A 10,448-nucleotide genomic window follows, 5' to 3' on the forward strand; every position below is an offset into this window, starting at 1 on the left:
CGTTTTCCCCCGGCCATAAAAGAAGGGAGTGCAAACAACTAATAGATTAGACATTTCCAAACGACTGCTTGCATTATCTATGACGCAACATAATGCTCCGAGACAGACGTCAAATGCACGAGTTTTCCAACCAATAGCGCCACCAAGGGATTCATGCGACCAAAACAGACCTAGCTTGATTTGAGGGAGAGAGACGGCTAGAACACCCTCAAAACTGAAAAATAGTATCGAACACAAGAGCTTCTAAAAGTCACACAAAATCGCTTTCTTTTGAATACCAGCTGGTCCAGGCATGCAGGTAAAACTCACATGTGTTCACTACAGTGTCAAATCCATCAAACTCAGTTACTACATGCTGTGCACAGTAGAGATCTGTTCTAAGCTTGGTAAAACTTCCTTAAAACATCTGTAAATCACTGTAATGGCTACATATAACGTAGGGGGGTTTCCATTCTACGGTTTTAGGAACCGAAGAGGATAAACGATAAATCATTTTGATGTTGGATGTTGATGTTGCCACGCGTGGGTGAGGAGTATGTTTTTAAGACTATATACCGCAATCTTTGTGGGTTCAACTGTCACCCGTCTTATATTGCAATTCATATCTGAAGACATGCAAAAATGAGACAAAGTGCACTTTTACAAACGACTGTGCGAACCCTGATGGCGACGTGGGAAAAGACATTAGGTATCAGAGAATTTAAGTGCACACATCAATTCAAACTGGGTTAAAAGGAAAGGTAGGCCCCGTTTAAAGAAAAAAAAGAAAACAAAAACCTAACACATCTTGGATATAGTACGGATCAAAGACTAATTTGTCTCAAAAAAGCAGGAAGATTAGTCACAAAATTTACAATTTTTCTTCCTGCAATTAAAAACGCTGTAGCCACAAATCAACCTCCACAATACTTTGCCCTTTGAAAGTGGAACAACAACCTTTCGGCTGACTGGTGTGTCCCGCCAATGCCTTCTGGGGCTAGACTCTAAGGTTTTCTTTCTTTTATGTTACTATCGTTCCCACTCAATATTGAGCCTATAAGGCAAGCCCGACCTATTTACTGTCGTCGATAAGGGCTGCACTCGATCTGTACCGACAAGTCGAGTAGGTCTAGTAGTGGGGACAGTCAACACACTCCGTGCCGAACCGATGGAAATCGAGCGTGTAAATGCCAGGTTCCCTCTGCAATGTGCTCGTCGCTACACATCTCCAGAATAGGAAAGCTGAATCAATCGATGCAGCGGATAGCATTTTAAGCGTCGTACCTAAAAGGCTTCGAAGTTGGGAATACAAACCCACTTTCAGTTTGCTTTGATGGCGTCTTCGGGTTGAACATGTCCCTAAACCTGACGGATAGTGTCTCAGCCGACAATGGAAACGCGTGGTTGTGCAGTGGTCAGGTGTGCTAAGAGAATCACCCTTTAACAACTTGCGCAAACAACACGGTACTACGCAAGGAAATTACTTATTCAGTCGTCGTGACTGTTCATGTTTACCAAGTAGTCAAGTTCAATTGAAACAGAAAATGAACGATTAAAGGTGAAAATCAAATGAATTTAAGCACTGAGACATTTATTTCACCAGTCATTTGTTTCTGTGGCAGTCATTTAAATCGATGAGCTGTCGTATGCCGCTGAAGTAGTAAGTTAGTTAAATTGTCCTTACTGGTTCAGTCTGTGTTTCACCGCCAAAGAATAATTAGCCTGACTCAACGTCACTCAATCTACATGCTAAATCCAACAAATGTCTATGTGATCTACACTAAACCTCAATTGTAAGGCTTTCTCAAAGCGCGTGTATGACCGAAAAGTTATTCCACTTGGCAGACTACCATTTGTAACAAACCAGAAGATTCAAATTCATTATAACACGTCATTGAAGCTCATGATGTAGAAATCATTCAATACGTCATTTCTTCGAAATCATGCGCGCGTTGACCCAGGATTTATTCATAAAATTACAGCAATAATCTATTATAATACTTAGTTCATAATTATCTTAACCGTGCAAAAGTTCCCTTTGTTAAGAGTACACGAATATGGTTGGACTCACTGCGAACGCAGCCAGTTTACAGTGACACTAAGATAGATGTGCATGAGATGCCTATTTTGGATGTCTGAAGTTATTTTGAACGACATTTCCTCACAGCTTTGCCTGATACACTAAGAAATGGCGCCTCAGCAGGTTGCAAGTGAAACGAAGGTTACACCTGTCGTTTAGAATTGCACTACAGAAAATTCAGTAGTGCTTTGGACTGACACAAATGAAATTATTTTGTAAGCATTCAGCTTTGGGCAGTTGAGACATTATTCATCCATGTTTGCATCTATTGTATGGTTATCTTCCTCTACTCGTACCATTTGAAGCTTCCATTGTCCGTCAGCTCTTCACGTTGGCCGTACAATTTGAAAGGAATTAACATGCCAGAAGAAAAAAGAAAATGAAAACCACTGCCAACTCATCTATTTGCGATGACAGGAAAATCTTTGGGAAGGTGCTGCTTTCTTATTTACTTGATTAAATTCGGGGGGACAAGGGGAAATGGGCTTTGTGTTAACACTGCACGAACAGCAATAGACAGCGCATTCTTTTTGCTACATGTTCCGATATTAATCATGACATCCAGAAATTCAGAAAATATTTCAATATTACACCATGGCAGATAGTTCCGATTTAATGCTAAATTGAAGTTTCCTCCATTCACATAAAGATATTGCCAGTAATGTGTATGGGGTCCCTTGAAGGATAAAAAAGAGCATGTAGCAAAGGACATAATACTTAGGGCCATTATGCACAGAGCTCAAAGATATTCATGTGCTGTCGCAAATTGCTTCAAGTCATTGTCTTCGACAGACAGGTGTCACGAGGAGTTGACGATCACTATCGTCTCAGCAACGTGCTAGCTTCCCGATCATTCCTTTCGCTGTCAAAATCCAATTGGAAAAGATATTTTTTTCCCGTAAGGCACGACTGAAACCCGTTCACCGTTAAAAATCCTGTCAGATTATATTACAACCACTTTCTTATCTCTCGGCATTAAGACGGTTAGAGTTTGCCGGCGCCACATCTGTTCTCAAACGAGTAAATATCCGGCATATGGAACTTTGTGATTGTTAATACACAACACTGAGACGAGGATTTGTATTTTTGTAAGAGACGAACCCATTTCCCTTATAGTCTGTCCGCTGCTAGCGAGGCCTTGGATGGAAACACGGGAGAGTTAGCAAACATGGACAGAATGACAAGGCATGCAATGCAGTAAGCGCGATCGCTCCAACAGGTAATTTGTCTTTTCCCTTGTCGAGTTTGCAATAGCTTATAATTGTTAGATTGGGTATCGGCAGGTGAACACGTAGGGGAGTAACTCGACGCCGATTCTCACACACGAACCTAATTGGTCGTGGCTGAGACCACAAAAGGGAAAAACGCGTGTGCATTTCCAACTCCATTAGGTGAGTTCGATAAAAAATACACGTAGTTGTGATGACATTGAAATATTGTTTCTCGCAGTGCAATATGCCGGATGGTTATAATCCTCTTGAGATATGGAAGCTCACCATTGAGAGAACTGCGTAATTGTAATACCATCATCTCTTTCTATCAAAATTATAGAATTTGGTTTTGAATTGGTTGCTTTGCTATAGCAAATAATTATGCGCTAAGCCGAATCGTGTTTGTATTTGTAGGAAGGGGGTTAAGGGCACTGCCTTTTGAAAAAAAAAGTGAAATGTCGGATGGCAGAATTACGAAGGAAGGCAAATAAGGGAAAAACTGACTGAATGACAACGGAGATAATAACCGAAATATAAATTAAAACTAAATTGCGAGGGGCTTTTCTTACATGCCAGCAGTATGTTTGTCTTATATTGCAACCAGACAGAGAAATAAGAAATGATTTCAAACCCAACCTGGAAACAATGCGCTAATTCACATAAAATGCACCGTTCTCAAAACGCCACTGAACTCTACACCAAGTGCACATAGCCACAGACTATCCTTCATTTTATCCATGCAATATACGACAAAATAACTCGTATCAAGGCGCTCATTATTAGGAAGAGAGAAAAGATCAAATTATTAACCTGAAGGGTTTCGGTATTTTCTCCAGACAGGTACTGACACGCAACTGACGCTTTCAGGGACTTGATAGCCTCCCGTCAGAAAAAAGGTATCCGCAAAAGTCTCTTACGTACAAAATGACCTTCGGGTCTGCAGAATTATTCGCGATTACTATACGACAGGGCTTCAGCCGTACATCTCCGACTAGTTGCCATGGAAATCGTCCAAATTGAGGTATTTTTGCACTTTTTCATTACATTAGAGATTTTGGTGAGGACGTTGCCTTTGAGAGCTTAGGTAAATGTCAAGATGAATGTGAGATTTATGAGCTCAACTCTAGACAGGTATTCAGTTGAGTTTTGCTGCCCAATGACAGAGAGCATAAAAGCACTGTGAAACCATCAGATATATGATTTCTGTTAAGTGAATTGAGCTGTGAGTTTATATCGAAAATCACATTCACACTCCACCGCACAAAGCACCTGCAAAAGTTTTACTTCATCTTGATAAAAAATCACGTAATCGCTATACTTAAACATCCATCACAAGGCTTTAAAATCAATATATCAATGCCTCTTACTTTCAATTACCATAAATTTTGTTTCGAAATTCTTCTGTATTCGTTAAAATATGTCTCCCGTCTTCGCAAAGCCTCTGACTCTGGTATTTCTTTTTATCTAACAAGAAACACGTCAGGAGGCAAAACGCTTTGCTTTTCAAACAGTCTTTGCGGAATTCTCTTCGCATAAATGACAGCGAGAGGTGGCCAAGAATCTTAACCCCTGCCGCATGATCGGGTGATGGACGGCAGGACGTTCGGTCGGAGGCTGACCTCAGGGAAGTACAGTGAAACTGTCATGGTAGAAGAGAAGTGCATAGAGTAATGTGTTTGCATAAGCGTCTTCTCCTCTGTATCCACAAGGGAACTTTGTGAAAAGTGCAGTTGTTTTCACGTGGATGGTGAAAGAGGTCGGTCTAAGACTACATCTTCGGAATAACAATCACAGTTAAAGAGCGCTGAGTGTTTCCTTGCTAAAGTTTTTTTGCATTCACCCAGCAAGTTGCATTGGAGTACACACCGTTTTGGTTAAATAATTGCGATCACCGTTTAGCCAGTACCAGTATGCTTGTGTTAATTTTTGGATCAGAGTGGTGCAAAAGAATAGCAGGAATATGCATGTATAATCGTCTGCCTGATGTAATAGAATTTATTGCAAGTTTAAAGGAGATATGATTTTTTTCTGACTGAAGTTTATTTCTTAGCCGCCTCTGGGCTGTGATTGCCTAAATAAAAAGAATTTACATCGATACAGCACGTGGAAATGGTCTATAACATGTATGGTTGCCTACGTCATTCTGAATCCATTCCTTTGGATTTCTCTGATGACCAGTAAATTGAGTTATTCCCTTTGAAGCTAACGGACGACAGCTGATATCAACATCAAGACCCACATTCAACCCAAGTGGGCCGTTTCATAATATGACGCCATAAACAGTGCACAGCTGAGCCACTCAAAAGGATGAGGAGAAACGCTTGGCAGAATCTGTCAGCACGCCAAGGTTCGAACTGAACTACATGGAATTCGAGCGTAAATTGTCTGGCGACTAAATCATGATTGATACCATACCAGCAACTATGCATAGCCAAACTGCATGTACGAAGCAAGAGCTGATTAACAAGTCTCGGGATGATAGAACTTGGAATAATTTCACAACTGTCCACAGGAATCGTTGCTTCCAGCTTAATACTCTACAACATCATACTTACTTATCATCAAAAGCAGTTACTGAAGATTATTTTACCTATGTGTTTCAAAGGCGATTTTTAGAAGTATTTTAACAGATGGGAAGTTCAAACATAAATTGTTTACACTAAAACGCCCTTGAGAGCACCCAACTTTACGCCGATTCAGCAGGTCACGTGGCTAAAATGACGGATATAAATCGAAAGATGCAAACTTGAACTCAACTTAAAGACAAAACACCGGTCATGCCAGCACCAGAATGCTCTACGCGTACATTATGCAAACTGTAAGAAACCAGCTCGGCAGCTGAGTGAATCCACCGAGTAACTAAGAGACAGGAAGAGGGAAAAGGCACTTTACCTTGCTTGACATTTCAGAAAACGGACCCTCCAGGTCACATTCAATCACAACTTTTTCCCCTTTTCTCATGTCCAGAATGAATTCACTACCGATATTACAAACCACGTAGGTCGAGTCAGGCAGCTTGTGTGTCGAAGACGGATACGTTGCCTCTAGCATCTTGTCTGAAATTAGGCTGGAGTGCCGGTACAGATCAGAAGCAGAGTTTGCAACTCATGTTTCTGAGGCTACGAAGTGAAAGAAACGTAAACAGAATGCATGTTCCTACGTTGTAGGTGACCAAAGGGAATTCGTATACATCTCAAATCTTCATAACAAGCAATTTCATGCCTAAGTTACTTTGTAAATTACGTGAAGCGGAAATTAGCCCAGTACTCGAACAGCTTTCATGAAAGATTTGAATACAAAATTCCGTACGACTGTTCAACCTTTTCGTGTCATGTGCAAAACAAGGCTCCAAGTTACATGGAAAACACGCGAGGAAACATGACGCCCAGTCCTACTCCCATTCCAACAAAAAGTAGGCCCTACTTACTTTAACCTGGATGTTCAAGAAACTATTAAAGGAAATGGAAAACTGAAAATTATAAGCTACGGTCACAGATTAATTTCATTCCGTCTCAACTACTCCAACGTCAAGTTGACACTGCAGTGGGTTTACATCCTGCCTTTGCAAGAAGACGTGTTCCTACTCGTTGATGATGTCAACCCTACTGCGACTGCTTGATCACTCTTTTTATTTACATCTATGTAAAAGAAACCGTTCATTCACTTCAATCGTCTCCATGGTGCTTCAATTACCCTAAAAATTCTAAAATACATTCCATTTTCATGACAACAAATAGGTGGCGCCACAAAACCATGTTTGTCAAAGCAGTGACGAACTGTTGCATTGCAAAACACCTTCAGTAAAGTGTTTTCATCTGAATAGCGTGCAGAGCTGCAGATGAAACTCTGACCACATCTCCAACCAAAAATACAAATTCAAGAAAGCCTTTCGATTAGAAGTGCTGGTGAACATCTACATACGAAGTACTTCGTGTTTATGAATATCTCGTGAAAAGCCACCGGACAAACATTTCCAAAGAAATATAAAAATATGATTTTGTTTTTCACGCATTAAGTCAACTTGGAGCGTGATTTCATTCTTAAATTTCTGTTACAGATCTCGTTGAAGAAACCTCGCTGAGAAGATATCTTTCCGGGGTTATCTGGCTGTCCCAGCATATTTTTACCTTGCGGTGTAACATTAGAAGACAGATTCAACTGATTTTTACAAATTGAAGTATATCCACTCTGCTCAAATGTCAAACAAGTAACATGCTCTTTAAGATCTTGAAGAGGAACCCCTGGGTGTTGCGCCTTTATAAATACCTGTATTCAGGGTTTAGAAAAGACGAAACCTGGCAATCCATTAATGTGTTTTGGAAAAATCAATTGGGAAAAGCTTTCAGCCTCCAGTTTAATTTGAAGAAACTGGATCTCTGAGTGTGAAGCAAACAAGTGAAATCTGTAAGACTTCTTAGCGAGAGCATATAGGCCCTAAGATGTCACGTGGTATTAGACTTAATTGAATTGCTCATGTGGCGGGAACGTGGTGATTGTTTTGATGACGCCTTTGGCGAATTCGTCATCACTCATCTTCCATAGAGAAAGTCTGCGGAAATAGTTATTAGAAAGGAAACTGTATAACGTCGGATCAACTGCACGCCAAAGATCAAGCACTGTAAGAATCTCGTGACTGTCTGTATGTGTCTGCCATTAATGTTTTATTTTACGAATTCAAAGTTGAATTTTCAAGGGATATGCTTTGTTCGCCTCATTAAAGTTCGGTGGCAAGCCCCAACCCCAAAAACTTTCGATCCTTGAATACTTCTACTGTCGACGTCCGTTGATCATAAGTGAGTCTGTGAGTACTGTGCAGTGACGGTTACATATTGAAGTTACTGAAACTTGAGCAGGAACTTTATAATTCGATTCGGATATAAAAGGCATAACAAATTTGAAGTGTTGGCGAAAATGTCCAAAATTTCGGGATAACCTAACACTTTGAAGGACTGAGTTTTAAACGGCTGTGGCATCTACAAGGCATCATTCAAGTTGGATCTGAGTGTATTGCCCAGCCTTCGCCGGTGTTGTTTTAAAACTACATGTTGGAATGTTGCCATCTCTTACCCTAAATGCAAGGTGATACGATATAAACCTAAATGGATTAATTATTTACTCGCCCAGAGGTGAGGTGAATATTCGGTACAGTTTCATACTGGGAATGACCGAAATACTGACCGGTGCTTAGGCCGCACGCATAGCCATTGGGGTTTAATTGCACCGAGGACTTTTCTTCCAAACAGACTGAATTTTTTAGTTGAAGAAATGAGACTCCATCGTTTCAATGACGCTGTCTGCGCTCCCAGGTTTTTCTTTCTTTCTCTTCAATCAACTGAAGAGGAAGGACAAACTTCTCCTATTTCTGTACCGCCAGTGTGCTCCATCTGACATCATGACGCCTACGGTCATTTTAGCGGGATTGCACAAAACACGGTGCGACGTTTCACAGTGGCCATTTCTTATTCTGAAGGCAATACAATACCCTGATGATGAGGGCCTATTCCTTGGTGACATAGTGGGGCAAAATGGATGCATCTCTGGGTGACTTGAACTCATTTCTTCTGCAACTTTGCCTCCAATTGAAGACCTGTATGATCCATCAAGATGTCTCATCACGTCTGAGCATATTGAAGTGAGAGCCACGCGTACTGGCAGTCAATTTGTGTAATGGCATTCGCAGAAAATGGGGCTCAAGTGTGCTGTCAACAAGATGGCATTCCCCTCCAAGGAACTGACGTGTAACATAACAAATCACATTTTTCTTACACACATTACGACTGCTGCAAAGGAACCAAATGTGAACTCCTTAAAAACTCTTTATAGTTTGACAAAAAAGTTGCTGCCAGACTATACGTTTCAACCAAATTTCATTAAATTTGAGCAGAAACTTCACAAGTAACTATAAAATAGCACATATACAATTTGAAACCCATTCGCTTAACACTGTTCAAATACTCCATGCATGTTGGCAGCATTCAGCCTGTAGCTTCAACAACTCCCAAGTCTACTTGCTCTCAAAGTGTTTATTTTTGTCTCCATCACCTCAACAAAAAGCTTCTGGGGAGTATTTTTCCCCCAGCAGCGAATCACTGATGAATAACACAATGGAAATGTCCATTTCGTACTGGATCTCTTACACAAAGTGTTGGCTGGCTTCCCTGCAGCTGAAGATCTTTGGCAAATCCCTCGGGAGGCCAGCCGGCAGAGCTTCTTAGATTTGAATACAGGTTCATCAGAGTACAGAGATGAAAGAAGATGTTCCATACTTCATCTATAATGGATACAGTGACCAGCTTGGGAATTGCTGCTGCGTGGGTTTATGCTGACTGCAAGAGATACTTGAAATCTGTCTGGATAATGGGAGTATTTTTATACCCTCACAGAAGATGTCTCACCTCGGGAGCTCTATGCGAAGTAATATCCTGAAACCTTTATGCCTTTTGGGAATGGAAAATGAGGACAACCGATCTTCTCGTGTATCTCAATCAGAGTCCAAATTAGACCAAAGCCCATTACACTCAGAGAAAATCTACAGTTGCATGGCTTTGGTGGAATATACGCCACATCTCGTCATTAGAGATTCGTATACAGCAATACATGAATTACTGAAATTACTGAAATTTCCAGTTAGTTTTTAGACGTAAAAATGTGATTGGATCTTTGCAGTTTCACTACGTTTTGTCTAATTATTTATTGCGTTCCAGTCGTGTTGCGTGGATTTTATTTCAGATTAGAATACCAATGTCTTTTACAACTGTGGAAAGAGATGTTCCTCATAACAAACTGTAAGAAATGACAAAGAATCTTTAGTATCTCCGACTTGTCTGATAATGAATATAATAATAATTAGCTAATAAATATTCCAAACTATTTGGGTGTTTATATTTACCACCAATACAATATATCTGGAACTCATCAAAATGCCAAACACATCCCCTCCATTTCACTTAACATTCTTGAATATAAGACATGAAACTAGGGGAAGGTTGTACCTGCTTCTGAGTGGAGTCTTTAATTCATAAGAGTGTTTCTCCATTTGGAAATGCAAGTTTCTGTCCACAGGCCAAGGGAAGTACCCAAGCTACAATCTACATAAGTTTAGTATCACACTTTTAAACCACTGAAAGCGAGATGGGTTGCATATATTGATGTCAGTAGTCATCGATGCCTTGTTGTGA

At 40.5% G+C, this 10,448-nt stretch overlaps 1 long non-coding RNA gene across 1 annotated transcript; it reads left to right on the top strand.

Moving 5' to 3' along the window:
- The first annotated feature begins 3,102 nt into the window (after positions 1–3,102).
- On the top strand, positions 3,103–4,922 carry LOC147796723 (uncharacterized). Its single transcript, XR_015427861.1, has 3 exons — positions 3,103–3,450; positions 4,107–4,291; positions 4,743–4,922. It is a non-coding gene; the product is annotated as an uncharacterized LOC147796723 (long non-coding RNA).
- The last annotated feature ends 5,526 nt before the right edge of the window (positions 4,923–10,448 follow it).

The sequence above is a fragment of the Acanthaster planci genome, linkage group LG15 (genome assembly GCF_054643075.1).
Source record: "Acanthaster planci isolate LZ-2023a linkage group LG15, COTS_SCS, whole genome shotgun sequence".
Lineage (NCBI taxonomy): Eukaryota > Metazoa > Echinodermata > Asteroidea > Valvatida > Acanthasteridae > Acanthaster > Acanthaster planci.